The 15,153-nt window shown below is 43.9% G+C and overlaps 1 protein-coding gene across 1 annotated transcript in view; it reads right to left on the bottom strand.

Annotated features, from left to right (window-relative positions):
• Positions 1-15,153, bottom strand: part of tmtc1 (transmembrane O-mannosyltransferase targeting cadherins 1) — a 185,113-nt gene that overhangs the window by 16,197 nt on the left and 153,763 nt on the right. The window lies entirely within an intron of this gene.

Below are 15,153 nucleotides of genomic sequence, written 5' to 3' on the forward strand. Positions count from 1 at the left end.
GAGCCACAGAGGAGAATAAACAGAAGGGCAACCATGGCAAACATGGCAACCATGCGCTGGAAGTCTTCTTCGCTGCTTTTGTGGCAGACTACAGCGCCACTTACAGGCCTGGCATATGTACTACAGCGTCTCCAGCGCTTTTGAGCGGCAATGGCTGGCCGTGGCCCAACTCCACATTCCCCTGATAGGTGGAGAGTTGACCACTAAGCGGAGCACCCCTTTTGTGAAGTAGAAAATAATTCAAATCTGTATCAGTCTGTATCAGATCCGTTACAGCCCCTTTTTTTTTAAGAGATTTGGGTATAGAGGAAAAGAGAGAGGGTTGTGTTTTCTGACACTTGGTGAGTTCCCTGAAACACCAGGGACACATATTCATGTATAAAAGATGTACAAGAGTGCATTTTGCATGATAGGTCCCCTTTAAAGCAGTGGTTCCCAAACATTTTCAGTCGGGACTCCCTTGGGTAAATATTTTCGGGACCCCCCAACCCGGTTCCCATCTATATTGGTAGGATTAATGGTATATTGTTGTAAAAACATTACATTTTCTTTGCTAATAATAAGAGGATACAAAGATCCAACTATCATTTAATATTTTATTAGGGATTACACATGAACAAAAGTGAAAAATAGATTTTTTCATTCAAATTTCTTTAAGGAAAATATATGAATGAACACTGAACTACTATTTCTACTGCAGGTTGCAAACGATCACATCACTATACAATTCCTATTCCACACATAGCCTATCAATGACTTGTGCTTGCTTGCTTTCCCTCGCAGATCTTCTCAAACCGGGGCTGTTGTTTTGAGACCGCCACTCTCAGTTCATTCTCAATGTTCAGCTTTGATCTGTATTTGGTATTGATGGCAGCAACAGCAGAAAAGCCTGTCTCACACAAGTAGGATATGGCAAAAGGCAGCAGTATGCTCAAAGCTCTCTGACCAATGAGAGGGTACTCCTTCTCCACTCCAACCCAAAACCCAGCCATGGTCTTGGATTTGAACAGCAGCCTCATGGTTGAATCTGAAGTCATTTCAATGTACTGTTCCTCTTCTGCAGTGCTGAACGTGGTAGGTGGTGTTGCAACAAATGGATCTCTAATCCAGTCGTATTTGGCACTGTCATCCACAGAGAAGTATTTATGGAAGCTGACTTTCAGGGCTGAGATGTGATCTCTCATACATGGGAACGCTGTGTTCTGCAGCTCATTGGTCTCGAGGAATGCCTTGAGATTCTCAAATGAGTCGATATCCCCACGTTCTAGTCTCCTGTCCCACATGTCCAGTTTCCGTGTGAAGGATTGTATCTTGTCTGCCAGGTGTGGAAGGTATGTATTGTTGCCCTGCAACTGCAGATTCAATTCATTTAGCTTCACAAACATGTCGCTTAGGTAGGCCAGTTTCATGAGGAAGTGTACATCATTAAACTTGCTGGCAAGATCGTTCCCCTCCTCCTCCAAGAAGATTCTGATCTCATCTTTAAGCGCCAGCACAGCACATTTCCGTGAGAGAGCCATCGGGACTCGCTGTGAAAAAGAACAGCTGTGTACTCGGAGCCCATCCCCTTGCACAATGCGGAAAAAAGGCGAGCTTTCAGTGGTCTTGTTTTGATGTAATTGACGGTGGTTATAACACCGGACAAAACGGCATTAAGCTCCGGACTCAGCTGCTTTGACGCGAGTGTCTCTCTGTGTATTATACAGTGCGTCCACACTGCTCTCGGTGCAACGCGCTTGATGAGCGCCTGTAGCCCTCCCCGTGTTCCTGTCATAGCCCGATCACCGTCTTGGCAGATCCCCACACAGTCCTCCCATTTCATTTAGGCTTCACTCAGACAGGTGTCGATTATTTTGAACAGTTCATCAGCTGTTGCTCTATTTCGGGCATAGTCGCAAAATAGCAAATCCTCGCTCAGCTCATCTGTATCCACCTATCTGACATACGCAATTAACAGACAGTCCTTGTTACTGTCTGTAGCCTCGTCTACCTGGAGCGCAAAGTGTTTGTCTTTTACTTTCTCAGCAAGCTGCTCTTTCATGTCTTCTGAGATTTCATCAATGCGTCTAGCAATAGTGTTGTCGGACAAGGGGATGGCTTTGAGTTTTTGTGCAGTTGCATCGTCAATTAAAGTTGAAACCATATCTATAGCGCAAGGGAGTATGAGCTTCTCAGCGATGGTGTGTGGTTTTTTAGACTGGGCGATACGATAGGCCACTTTATAGGAGGCAAGGTGAGCATTAGATGTGACAGATGATGTTTTAAGAAAGCAGATCTGCTGACCACGATATTCTTGTAGTTTTCTCTGAAAGAAACCGAGGGGCTTGTTCACATCATTGGGGTGTGGTCTCCAAGTGACGTTTCATCTTGTTTGGTTTCATGCTCGCTACTGCAAAGGTTTTGAGACAGAGGACACACACTGGTCGTTCCTCCCCACCTACCACGTTAGATGTGAAGCCAAGGGAGATGTATGATGAGTCATACTTTCTTGATTAGGGCTTAGTTGCTGCAGGGCTTGTTGTAGACTCATCCACTTTTCTTTTAACTGACGGCCGTGTTAAAAACTTCTCAATTTTTTCGAGCAGCGTTTGTTTACAATTTCTTCCCGGGCCCCGCCCCACAGTTTGAAAACCACTACCTTAAGGATTAGCAGACAGGTTGAGTATATATGAAAAGAAAGAAGAAAATATGTCAATAATTTTGTTCTTAATCCCCAACGAGGAACTTACTACTATAACGTTTACCAAGGTTGGGGCACCACTCTCTGTCAAGAGAGAAAATAGGATAGCATAATCAATTATTGTAGTCTGATAATCTGAAAGTCGGAGTCGAAGCTCAGTGAACAGAGGCTGATTTACTTCACACACAAAAACACATAAACTGGTTCTTTATAAATGAAACATTTATTAACGACTAACAATATACAACACTAAATAATAACATAAGTATCCCATTATTAATATGATTGATAAATGTATGAATGGAAGGTTACACAATATATATGGACAGTAAATCAGATGGTTGGCAAATACTGAAAAGTATAGTTGAAACAATCTTTAACAGCAGAAAGATGCAGGGAAGTATTTTGGGAGTATTAAACCCTAATCTAACCTAAATTCAATAACTTAAAATGAGCATAACCCTAAAGTATACGGATCGCATTTTGCCTTACTGATCGATGAGCGGGTGGTGGCGTCCTGAAGAAAGAGGCAAACAGCGGGCGGAAGTGGGACCGGCCTGGGGTCAGATGCAGCCCGGTAAGTTTAGGCTTTAAGACAGCGTCAGATGGATTTAAATACTTTAAATAACACCCCGCACACTCACTGTTTGACTCACTTCCATCTGGCAAACGGTTCAGGACAATAAAATCACACACCAACAGACTGAGGAACAGCTTCTGTCCCAGAGCTGTCCATCACTCCCATCCCTGTCCAAACCTCAGAGCACATTACAACAACCATAGGCGGCGCGTGAGGCTCAGGTTTGGGAAGGCTAAACTACTAAATGTAATTGTTTCGTTTATTAACGCTACAACATAGCGTATTGTGAAGCGGTTGTCGTTGTTACAAGTACAACGTTACAATGTCTACCCCTTAATGTCTACCCCTGCCCAGTGCCGTATAAGCTTTTTATTTTATTGTTTATCAGTAGAGGTTGCTGCTTTATTCCTTGTATCTGTCCATGTATTTATTTATTTTTAACATTAACTTTTTTAAACAATAAACAGTGTCAATATCAATATTTGGCAGCTTATAACATTGTCCTACCTACCTTAATGGAGCAATATGCGACCGGCCTGGGGTCAGATGCAGCCCGGTAAATTTAGGCTTTAAGACAGCGTCAGATGGATTTAAATACTTGTGGGTGTACATCCCCAGATCCTTTAAAGAGCAACTTGCAGGTTTTTTTTTTTACTACATTTATGCTCAACCTTGCTTGAAAATTACAATTAAAAATGTTAATGCAGGATTTGATATGTTTTACAAGACATAAGGGCAGGAATTCAGAGGAAAATGAGCCGTTTTGAGCTCTGCTACTAAAAACTGCTTTTTTTTTAACGTCATACGTCAAACGGGTCATATTACGTCACATGGGGGAGCAACTTTCTCTGACTCGTTCTCTGCCCAATCCGCGGTAGTAGTTTGTAGTTGGTTTGAGTGGTTGTGATTTAGTGAGCTGGTATTTTTTCGGTAATTTTACATTGCATTTCACCATTTGTAATCATGGTGAGCTGGAGTTTGGGCAGGTTGCACAAACTCCAGCCTGTCAGGGCATCGAGTCCACAGTTTCCTTCACGGGAAAAGGACCGAAGCTAGCTTTCGTTCCTGGGTGCGTTGTGCATCCACCTCCCTGCAGCACATACTCTCCACAGCTTTAGCAGGAAACCGTATTACATCTCTCTCCCCCCCTTCGTTGCTCTCTCTCTCTCCCCCCCTTCGCTGCTCTCTCTCTCTCCCCTCTGGTACATAGCACCGTAAGACGTAGTGTGGAGTTGCATTAGGTAAAGCTGTGATGGCTGTACTGCTCCAGCCGTCTACTTTGTGTTTGTTTCCCCCTGTCTGTGTTGTTTGTGTGGGCGTGGTGGCTGTCACTCCTGGCTCCTGGCTCAACCTCCACTCATGCTGCAATCAGCTGTGCACCCTCCTGACTACACACCTGCTTTCCATCAAGCCATTTACAACGGCATATCAACGGAGGCTCCACAACCTTTCTCCGCCAGATCGTCAAGTATCAGCTTTATCTCGCGTCTCCCCTCCGATACACAGCACCGTAAGACGTAGTGTGGAGTTGCATTAGGTAACGCGAGATACGGCTGATACTTGCGCATTAGTTTCTGTTATGGATCAGTATCAACAGTCCTGCCAGTAACGTTACTATATTATCAATACTACTTTAGTTATAGCATTATATATGATTGCTAACTTTACAATGTTGTGATGTGACTGACGTTAGCTAACATTAACTTTAGCTAACGCCGGTAACTCACCAAGACAGCTGCTCTGTTCTCCATTGGTTCTCCACACACCAAAGCTCCATTTCTCTCCGATGGCCGTTATTTTTTCTAATCCTTGGCTGCTCCTGATCTCTTGGACGCATAGCAGGCTCATAATTATAATCATATGCATTCAAATATATATTTTCAACCTCTTCTGTGTCAAAACTAGCATTGTGATCCATGTTTATTCATACGTTAGACCGGCCACTCTCCCCCATGTCACGTCACACGCGGGAGGTCACGTGCGGAGGCTTTTTTATGCGGAAGTGAAAATGTCTTACTAAAACGACGCTAGATGTCACTGTAGTGTATATTTCTGTATATTTTCTGGAAAATCTAGTGTATTCATAATTTTCCTACACATTTATTCACTGGTGTCTCTAACCTGCAAGTTGCTCTTTAAGGATTTGTTTTGCAAAAAAGTCCAACCACTATTGGGTGAATGCAAATCGGACTTAGCTAGGTGGGACTCCCTCCACTTGTCCCTTGTGGGACGTGTTAATCTTATCAAAATGGTTATTCTGCAAAATTATTATATCTCTTCCAACATATTCCTATTTGTATCAATAAATCCTTCTTCACCAGTTTCGACAGACAATTTAATGCGTTCCTCTGGAATGACAAGCCAGCTCGTCTTAAAAGATCTATTCTTCAGCTCCCCAAGTCAGAAGGTGGTCTATCACCACTTTCTTTCAAATCGACCACGACAAATCAGAATCGGTAAGCACACATCATCCACCCTTATCCTAAACACCGGAACCCACCAAGGCTGTGTGCTTAGCCCTATGCTCTTCACACTTTTCAACCATGACTACACCCCCATCAACACCTCCAACACCATAATTACATTTGCAGATGACACCACAGTAGTCAGGGTTATTTCAGATAATGAGGAGATGGAACATCTGTTTGAATTGTGCAGGGACAACAACCTGGTCCTTAACACCTCTAAAACCAAGGAGCTCATCATTGACTTCAGGAGAACAAGAAAGGAAGTCCACCTCCCCCTCCATATACATGGAGAAGCAGTGGAGAGCGTGGAGGACCTCAAGTTCCTTGGAGTCAGCATGTCGAACCATCTGACATGGACCTCCAACACCTCAAACCTGGTGAAAAAGGAACAGCAACGACTTTTCTTCCTCTGGAAACTGAAAAAGGCCAGACTACAACAGACACTGCTGGTAAACTTCTACCGTTCCACCATCGAGAGCATCCTGACGAGCTGCATCACTGTGTGGTACGCCAGCTGCACAGCTGCAGAGCGAAAGGATCTTTAACGGGTGGCATCGTCGGTACTGAGCTCCAACACCTCGACAGCATCTATACAAATCGACTGAGGAAAAAGGCCAGCAGCATCATCAGAGACACCACACACCCCGCACACTCACTGTTTGACTCACTTCCATCTGGCAAACGGTTCAGGACAATAAAATCACACACCAACAGACTGAGGAACAGCTTCTGTCCCAGAGCTGTCCATCACTCCCATCCCTGTCCAAACCTTAGAGCACATTACAACAACCATAGGCGGCGCGTGAAGCTCAGGTTTGGGAAGGCTAAACTACTAAACGTAATTGTTTCGTTTATTAACGCTACAACATAGCGTATTGTGAGGCGGTTGTCGTTGTTACAAGTACAACGTTACAATGTGGGGCCATTGATAATGAAAAAAGATTTTTACCCTTAATGTCTACCCCTGCCCAGTGCCGTATAAGCTTTTAATTTTATTGTTTATCAGTAGAGGTTGCTGCTTTATTCCTTGTATCTGTCCATGTATTTATTTATTTGTAACATTAACTTTTTTAAACAATAAACAGTGTCAATATCAATATTTGGCAGCTTATAACATTGTCCTACCTACCTTAATGGAGCAATATGCGACACTTCGCCTTGGCATCATAGGCGTCAATAATGTCCTCTGCTTTGATTTTCTCTGTGAGGTTGCTCTCAATGTGAAGCAGGCTCAGGGTTGTCAACCTCTCCTGATGCATCGTTGTTCTGAGCCAGTTTCGGATACGCCGCATTGCTGAGAACGATCTCTCACATGTTGCTGTGCCAACGGGTAACGAGAGAGCCAGGCAGAACAGCTTTTTGAAGTTAGGATAATGTCCAGTGGCAAGTTCCTTTTTTATATTATCAACCAATACGCTTGGGATTTTTGTCGTCTCAGTCAGTGCACGTTTTGGGTTGATGGAGAGGAGGCTTGCGTATTGGCTGAGAAGGCTCTCTGCTCCTCTGAAGTCACATTTAAACATTGCATCCACACTTTCTGCAATGGCCATTGACTGCGGTGAAAACTGTGTTGAACACTCACATAGAAGTGTATCCAGCACAGGATAGTAGAGCTGAATTGCCCATTTCTTTTTCAAGCTGTTTTTGTCTGTGCTTGTTTGGTAATCTCTTTGGCCAAGGGTGCTGGTAACAAATGCACAGTCAAGAACAGACGGTTGTTTGACAGGCCTCTTGCGCGGTCTCTCGTCGTTGTCTTCAATGCATACGCCAACTGACTGACAGAATGCTTGGATTTCAATCCAGATGTCCTCCCACTTTTGACTTGTTGCCCTCATGTTTTCAAAGCATTTCATCATGGACTCAATGACACTTGCAGCCTTAGACAGGGTTGTCTCTTTCCCTTGAAGTGCCTTGTGTGCGACATGCACCTGACATGCTGAGTAACTGATGGAAAATAATCAGACTCACGCAGAAATCTGCACTTCTCACAGCATTTAACAGACCAGACGCCTCAACAAATCTGTGATAAGGTGGCACCGACAGTTCGGATAAGGTGGAGATCAGGGCCTTCATAGAGTCTTTTACAGGAGACACGTTTTTCCACCTACAAGCCCACCTTGTGTCGCTCAATGCTGTAAGCGTCCCAGCTTGCCTCCCGCCGCTCCCGGCTCGCGGCTCGGCTCATGGCTTGCCTCCCGTCTCGGCTCACGCCACTCCCGGCTAGGCTCCCGGCTCGGCTCCCGCCACTCCCGGCTCGGCTCCCGGCTCGCGTCCCGCCGATCCCGGCTTGCCTCCTGCCGCGATTCCCGGCTTGCCCCAGGCACTGCCCGGCTTAGTTGTAACCTTATCTTGGCAGGTGTTTGTTGTGGCATCGGGATTAGTTTGAATGTTTTCCTTGAAAAAAGTCTGTATATCCATTTTCGACCACCTGTTTCGACTACACTATACTATGCAGTAGCTAATTTTTCATTTGAAATTAGCGGGCTTCGCTGTCGGATCGCGATGTGATTGGCCACAGAGGTTGGCCAATCACATCACGATCCGACAGCGAAGCCCGCTTAATACAAAGATGCCTGCGCGTGCAACTGCGCGTCGTCCGGTGGCTGCATAGCAGCGCTAATGTCAAAGAGTCAAAGACATACATTATATTTAAATTTTACCAGGATGCAGTGACAAAAATATTTGGGAAGGCTTAGCCTTCCCTAGCCTACAGTACCCGCCGCCCCTGACAACAACTGAGAACGCACGCACGCACGCACGCACGCACGCACGCACGACACACACACACACACACACACACACACACACACACACACACACACACACACACACACACACACACACACACACACACACACACACACACACACACACACACACACACACACACACACACACACACACACACACACACACACACACACACACACACACACACACACACACACACACAGAATTTTATCTCGATGCACTGTCATCGCCACTACCTCTGCTTTTAGCACTGTTATTTATTTATTGTGTCTATTTTTTACTGCAGTGAGAGTTGCCAAGGAAATTTTGTTGTACTTTTGTTCGATGACAAATAAAGATATATTCTATATTCTATTAATCCCAAACTTCCGCTACTACTAATGGGCCTGTAATATAGTAATATAGACTCCTCTATTGGGCTGGCTGCAAATCTCAAGACTCCTGCCCACCCTGGGTTCATACTGAGACTTCCTCCTCCTCTGGTTCCTTGCACTCTATCCTTTGCTCTCAACTTCCCAGTGGTCACTAGTACCATTAAAATCTGGCTCCAATTCAGAAAATAACTTGGCCTACACAGGGCTTCAACGCTCGCACCGCTCTTGAACAATCACTTGTTCTCTCCATCCTGCTCTGACCCCTCCTTCCACATTTGGGCAACTAATGGTCTTGTTTCGATTAATGACTTGTACATGGATGGGGTTTTCTCATCCTTTGCATTTCTGTCAGCTAAATATAACCTGCCAAACAGCCATCTTTTTCGCTTTTTCCAAGTTAGGCATTTTGTCCAAAAGCAATTATAGTCGGACCGTGCTTCTCTACGCTTCCGCCATTTTTTTTTCGAGTGACAAGGAGAGTAACAACATAGACCCAACACATCGATAACTGAATTCGTAGCCAACTTTTTTAGCAAACGATTTTTATCAATTTTATCGATTAGTTGTTGCAGCCCAACATTATTGTACATTTAAACACATACATTCTGAGGATAATAAGTTACAGAATACTTGCCTGTGCCTGTGTGACGTTTCCAATTTTGAGAAAGAGATTGTAATCTATGCACCACGTGGCCAGCTGGTTCACCTCCCTCCTGTAGTGGGTTTCGTCGTTGTTGCTGATGAGACACACCATAGTTATGTCATCCGCAAATGTGATGAAGTGGTTGGAGCTGTGGGTGGGTGTGCAGTCATGGGTCAGCAGGGTGAAGAGCAGGGGGCTGAGCACACATCCTTGGGGGGCCCCCGTACTCAGTGTGATGGTGCCTGATGTGTTGTTGCCGACCCGTACAGATTGGAGTCTGGCAGTGAGGATGTCCAACAGCCAGTTGCAGAGAAAGGGGCTGAGGCCCAGGTTTGTTAGTTTACAAACCAGCTGCTGGGGGATGATGGTGTTGAACGCTGAACTAAAGTATATGAATAGCATCCTAACATAAGGGTTTTTAGTGTCCAGGTGAGTGAGGGCTGGGTGGAGAGCAGAGGAGATTGCATCCTCGGTGGACTGCTTCGCTCGATATGCAAACTGAAACGGATCCAGGGAGGGGGGAGGGTGGATGTGATTTGCTTCATGACTAGCCACTCAAAGCACTTCATGACGGTGGAAGTCAGCACTACAGGGCGGTATTCATTGAAGCAGGATGGTAATGACTTCTTCGACACAGATATGATGGTGGTTACCTTGAAGCACGAGGGAAAAACAGCCTGACTCAGGGAGATGTTGAAGATGTCTATGAGGACATACTGTATATATATTTTTTATCATACATTTTTTATTGCAATATCTTCAATTTACAACACTGTACAGAAGACAATTCAATTCAACATTTTGGATTAATTCAATCCCATCTCTCTATCCTACACCACAATCTTAACCCTATTAAATCTGTAAGGCCTCTAATAACCTCTCTCATATTTTTAAGTGGAATAACTTGCACAATTGGTGGCTGACTAAATACTTTTTTGCCCCACTGTATGTGAGCTCAGCTGCGCAGTCCTTTAGCACACGACCAGGAATGTTGTCAGGTCCAGAAGGGTGATAATCCTTAACAGTGTATTGCCTAGGGACAGACAGATAGCCTGGTCGTTAGGTGGAGGCCTTGTTTTCTGCGCAGGTGTGCTGTTCTGTGTTTTGAAGCGTGCGAAGAAGCCGTTGAGGTTGTTCAGCAGAGGGATGTCACTGTCACAGGTCTGTGGTGGTGGTTTGTAGTCTGTGATGATCCTAATACCCTGCAACAGGCTCCGTGTATCTCTGCTGTCACGGAAGTGAGCTGTAATCTTCCTGGTGTACTGTCGTTTGGCTTTACGGATGCCGCGGGATAGGTCGGCCCTGGCTGCTCTGGGACCAGCTAGATTGCCCCCTCTGAAGGTAATGTTGCGGGCCCTCAGCGGTCTGTGGACCTCTCCTGTCAGCCATGGCTTCTGGTTGTTCTTGATGGTGATGGATCTGGTGTGAGTCACATCCTCAATGCATTTGGTGATGTAGCTTGTAACAGTTTCTCTATATTCCTGGATGTTGGTGGTGTAGTTGTAGGTGGCTGCCTGCTTAAACATGTCCCAGTCTGTAGTTTCAAAGCAGTCTTTGAGTGCAACTGTGCTGTCCTCTGACCAGAGACGTACCTCTTTGGAAACTGGTCTGGTGCCTTTCACTCAGGGCCGTTATGCCGGTTTTAGCATAACAGTGAGGTGATCAGAGAGTCCGATGTGGGGGAGGGGAGAAGCCTTGTAAGATCCTTTGATTGTGGTATAAACAAGATCCAGAGTATTGTTTTCTCTTGTTGGGAAATCATCCCTACACCAAGCATCACTGATGTAAACAATGCCACCGCCACTGCGGGTCTTCCCCCGCTAAGCTTAGCTCTGTCTGAGCGGTAGCATGTTAGCCGGTCGAGCTGAATGGCAGAGTCAGAGCCATGTTTCAGTGAAAAGCTACACACAGCATTCTCTCACCTCACTCTGGGTCGCCCGGATAAGTCTTATGTTGTCTATTTTATTATCCAGTGAGCGTACATTAGCCATGAGAATGCTCGGGATAGCGGGCCTGTGTGGGCTAGCTGCTAGCCTAGCCTGGATGCCTCTGCACCCTCTTCTGCTTCCTCTCACACCGCCCTCCTATTCAGCATGTAGGTAGGTTTTTGGCTCTGGGACCACTATGAGTTTTAAAATGTTACAGACGGGCCTGGCCATTAGCAGATCGGTGAAAAAATATTTTAGATTTTAGAAGCAATGTATTTCTATTGTTCTGATGTTTCGTGCCTGCACCAAATAATAACAAATTAGAAGGAAAAAATATGACAAATAATACAGATTTCAGTATTCTGAGGCCCCATTTCTTTTCCTCACGGATGGCAAAAAAACTCAGACATTATACAATTTAAAATAAAAGGGATAGGGTTAGGCTTAGGGTAAGATATTGAGTGAGAAAATGTTTTTATGAACCACACAGCTTCTGGTATTCCAAGACCTGACCGGACAAAAATACGTGGTGCAGGGACAACACATACTACCAATAGAAATACATTGCTTTTAAAATCGTTGTGTGACACGAAAAAAATGCGAAAATCGTGTTGGTGAGACCAATTCAATAGATTAAATTAATTGTGACACACGAAATGCCGTGAGATTGGGTTGGACGAACATACATTAAAAACATTTAAAAAAAATCAAAAACACTGAAGACTCGGCAGATGTCTGGGCCGCCATCTTGTTAAAAGATCACCAGATTATAGAGCATCTTCGTTTCAAGTCACTTGTCACCAATCAGTGTTCTGCTAATAGCTACTGGTAAGGTCACTTCACAAGCTCTGTAAGCCATCCCTATGAACCTGGGGCCTGTTTTTCAGGTTTCAGGCTCGAAAATGACATGCCCAGAAAAAATGACTATACCTTGTCTTCTAAAAGGGTTAAATTAATAATCTTTCTTCTCAAATCAATGATACACCTGTGAGTCGGATGTAGAAAAGTCAGAATCAATATAGGTGTTTTTATTTTAAAGTAAATTCAGATTGAACATAGTAAAACAATTTAAATTATAGTTTCCGTCCAAAAAACCCCATTACTTATAGTGAAAACCACCCTTGAATGATGGGATAGTAGACAAAAAGCTTTAGGAATCCAAACTATAACATATAATAAGTACCCTGTATCAAGATTGATGCAAAAATAGTGACATTTTACCTTTTTAGAGAGGTTTAGAAAAAAAAAACACTTCTGGGGTAATTTGGGTGTATTTGCCATATCTCTGGAACTCATCGGTTGATTTTGGTGTTTGACACCACTTTGAACCGTTAGAGCCAATAGAATCGAGGGGAAGTTCCTAAATCCATCTAAACATTACCATTGTTGAATGAGAGTGATGTGCAGCCAGCATACCCCAAACCGGAAGCTGGGTTACAGCTCTCATACATATGAAAACTACTCCTATTGACAAAATGTTATGATGGATTATCAGTAATAATTTCAAAGTGACACAGAAACACGGGATTAACCCTCAGCAGTTTTTATATGCGTTTTAATGCCATTGAACACAACTTTTGATCAGAAAACAGCAAAGGTGAGACGTATTTTCCGTTTAGGCTCCGTAAAGTTAAGTTGTGTGTTGTCTTTGCTTGCCTTCGCTGCCGCACGTTTTGGTCGCACAGTGATGATAGTTATACCATTGGAAACTGTGGAATCTCAGCTTTCATATGATATATAGTTTGTGCATATCTGATGAAGTATAAAAGATCGCTAACGTGAGTTATGTGCTAAGTGAGTTAGCACTTTTTTGCTTAGTGCTAATTCAGACGCTTGGCGTTAGAGTTGTGTTTTGTTTCGGTAAAAATGTTTCATATCGTCAGTTAACTGAGTTGCTTCCCGTTAAGTGGGTATGACACATTAATAGGTTGTTAAATGTTAAGAAGCCCTGAGACACAGTTTCGTGAATATTGTTGTGTTTTGGGGGGGCATGGGGTTTAACAGGTTAATGCAAGGGCGCTTATCACCCTTGTATCAGCTGGTTTCAATGTACACGACTTGGATGAGTGAACACAGTCCATGTTAAATTGGTGGAGATCTTATTCTGGATCAAAGTGGTAGATCGATCGACTGAAAGAGGGATATTCCCAGTTTAAAGGTGGGGTAGGTAATTTTGGAGAAACCAGCTTGAGTGCTCTGGAATTTGAAAATACACAGCCGGAAAAAGTCTGTCACTTCCTTACAGAGCCCCTCCTCCAACACACATGAACGCGCACATGACCAATGAGGGCACGAGATAAGTTTGTGCACAGATTGAAGGCTGACAGGCAGGTAGGCCATCCAGTTATTTTAGCCGGGCCAGCTAAAATGATTGGTCATGCTTTTTACAGCGCTACGGCTTCCACAGATGACATTTTTTTATGGATTTTTTGTCAAAGCACTTAAGATATTCATTGCTATCGGGATTTTAAGAGCATTCCATGGAATATAACAAAAAATGTATCTCGAGCCGGTTTCTCAAACTTACCTACCCCACCTTTAAGGTTTGCCAAACTGTATGATTGATCAACTCAACTTTGATTCGTGAGTTTAAGGCAGCTTTGATATTTAAATAAAGCATCTTGCATTAGCTACAATGAGGCAGAGATGGAGTACTCGAGTGCCGATTTTCGGGACTCGTGACTCGACTCGGGCACTGATTGACGCGACTTGGACTCGTGAATTCTCGCGCACGATGACTTGGACTCGGACTAGTGAATTATCGCGTACGCTGACTTGGACTCGGACTCATGAATTTTTCCCCCCACGGTGACTCGGACTCGAGTTGTACATTGACGCTCCGACTTGGACTCGAGCAAATCTTCTCTTCAGTCTGATGTCCTCTATCCTGGTGTGTGCACCTGCGAGACGAGTTCACGTACTGGGCCCCGTTATTCCAGTCTAGAGATGTCTAGAGACACACCCCGCATCGTGCTGTATGCTTTCACACATTCTGCTTCCACATTGGAAAAAGAGCAGCGCAAAATGCTCGTTATGTGGAAACAATATTGAAGAGAAGGCTCCGTAACACATTACTCGAAGGATCGAGTTCAGACATGGCTGTCTTGAACACTATCATCAGAGTAACGTGATCTGATCAATAAATAAAGATTCAGCCGATAACACAAAGCACATGGCTACTTAACATGCAGAATGACCATTTTGCATGCTATGTAGCCATGTGCTTTCTGGGACTAAATCTTTATCAGTGAACCGATTTAACCGGTAAAAGTTCCTTCGAAATAAGAGTCCTGCTCTTATTACTATCAAAATAAAAGTGCAAAATGAAAACGTTACCATAGGAAAATATTGGCATACAAATATAATCACTTCTCTAAAAGGTAACTAATTTTAAATATAGTCAGACATTTTATAGGTCATTTACAATAATAATAATAATAATAATAATAATAATAATATTAATAATAAGCTTTATATTTGTATAGCACCTATTACAAGAATTGTAGCAAAACTCGCTTCACAGCAGTTCAATAGACAGATTAGTATAACATGACAGGATAACAGCAATGTAGAGGAGCAGCTACATTTCAAAACATATATCCACGAAGGTTAATACATGAAGACTTGTGACTCGGACTTGACTTTGACCCTTCTTAGGTGACTCGGACTCGAACACAGGTAATGATGACTCAGACTTGACTTGGACTCTTCTTAGGTGACTCGGACTTG

The sequence above is a fragment of the Notothenia rossii genome (genome assembly GCF_949606895.1).
Source record: "Notothenia rossii genome assembly, chromosome: 10".
NCBI lineage: Eukaryota > Metazoa > Chordata > Actinopteri > Perciformes > Nototheniidae > Notothenia > Notothenia rossii.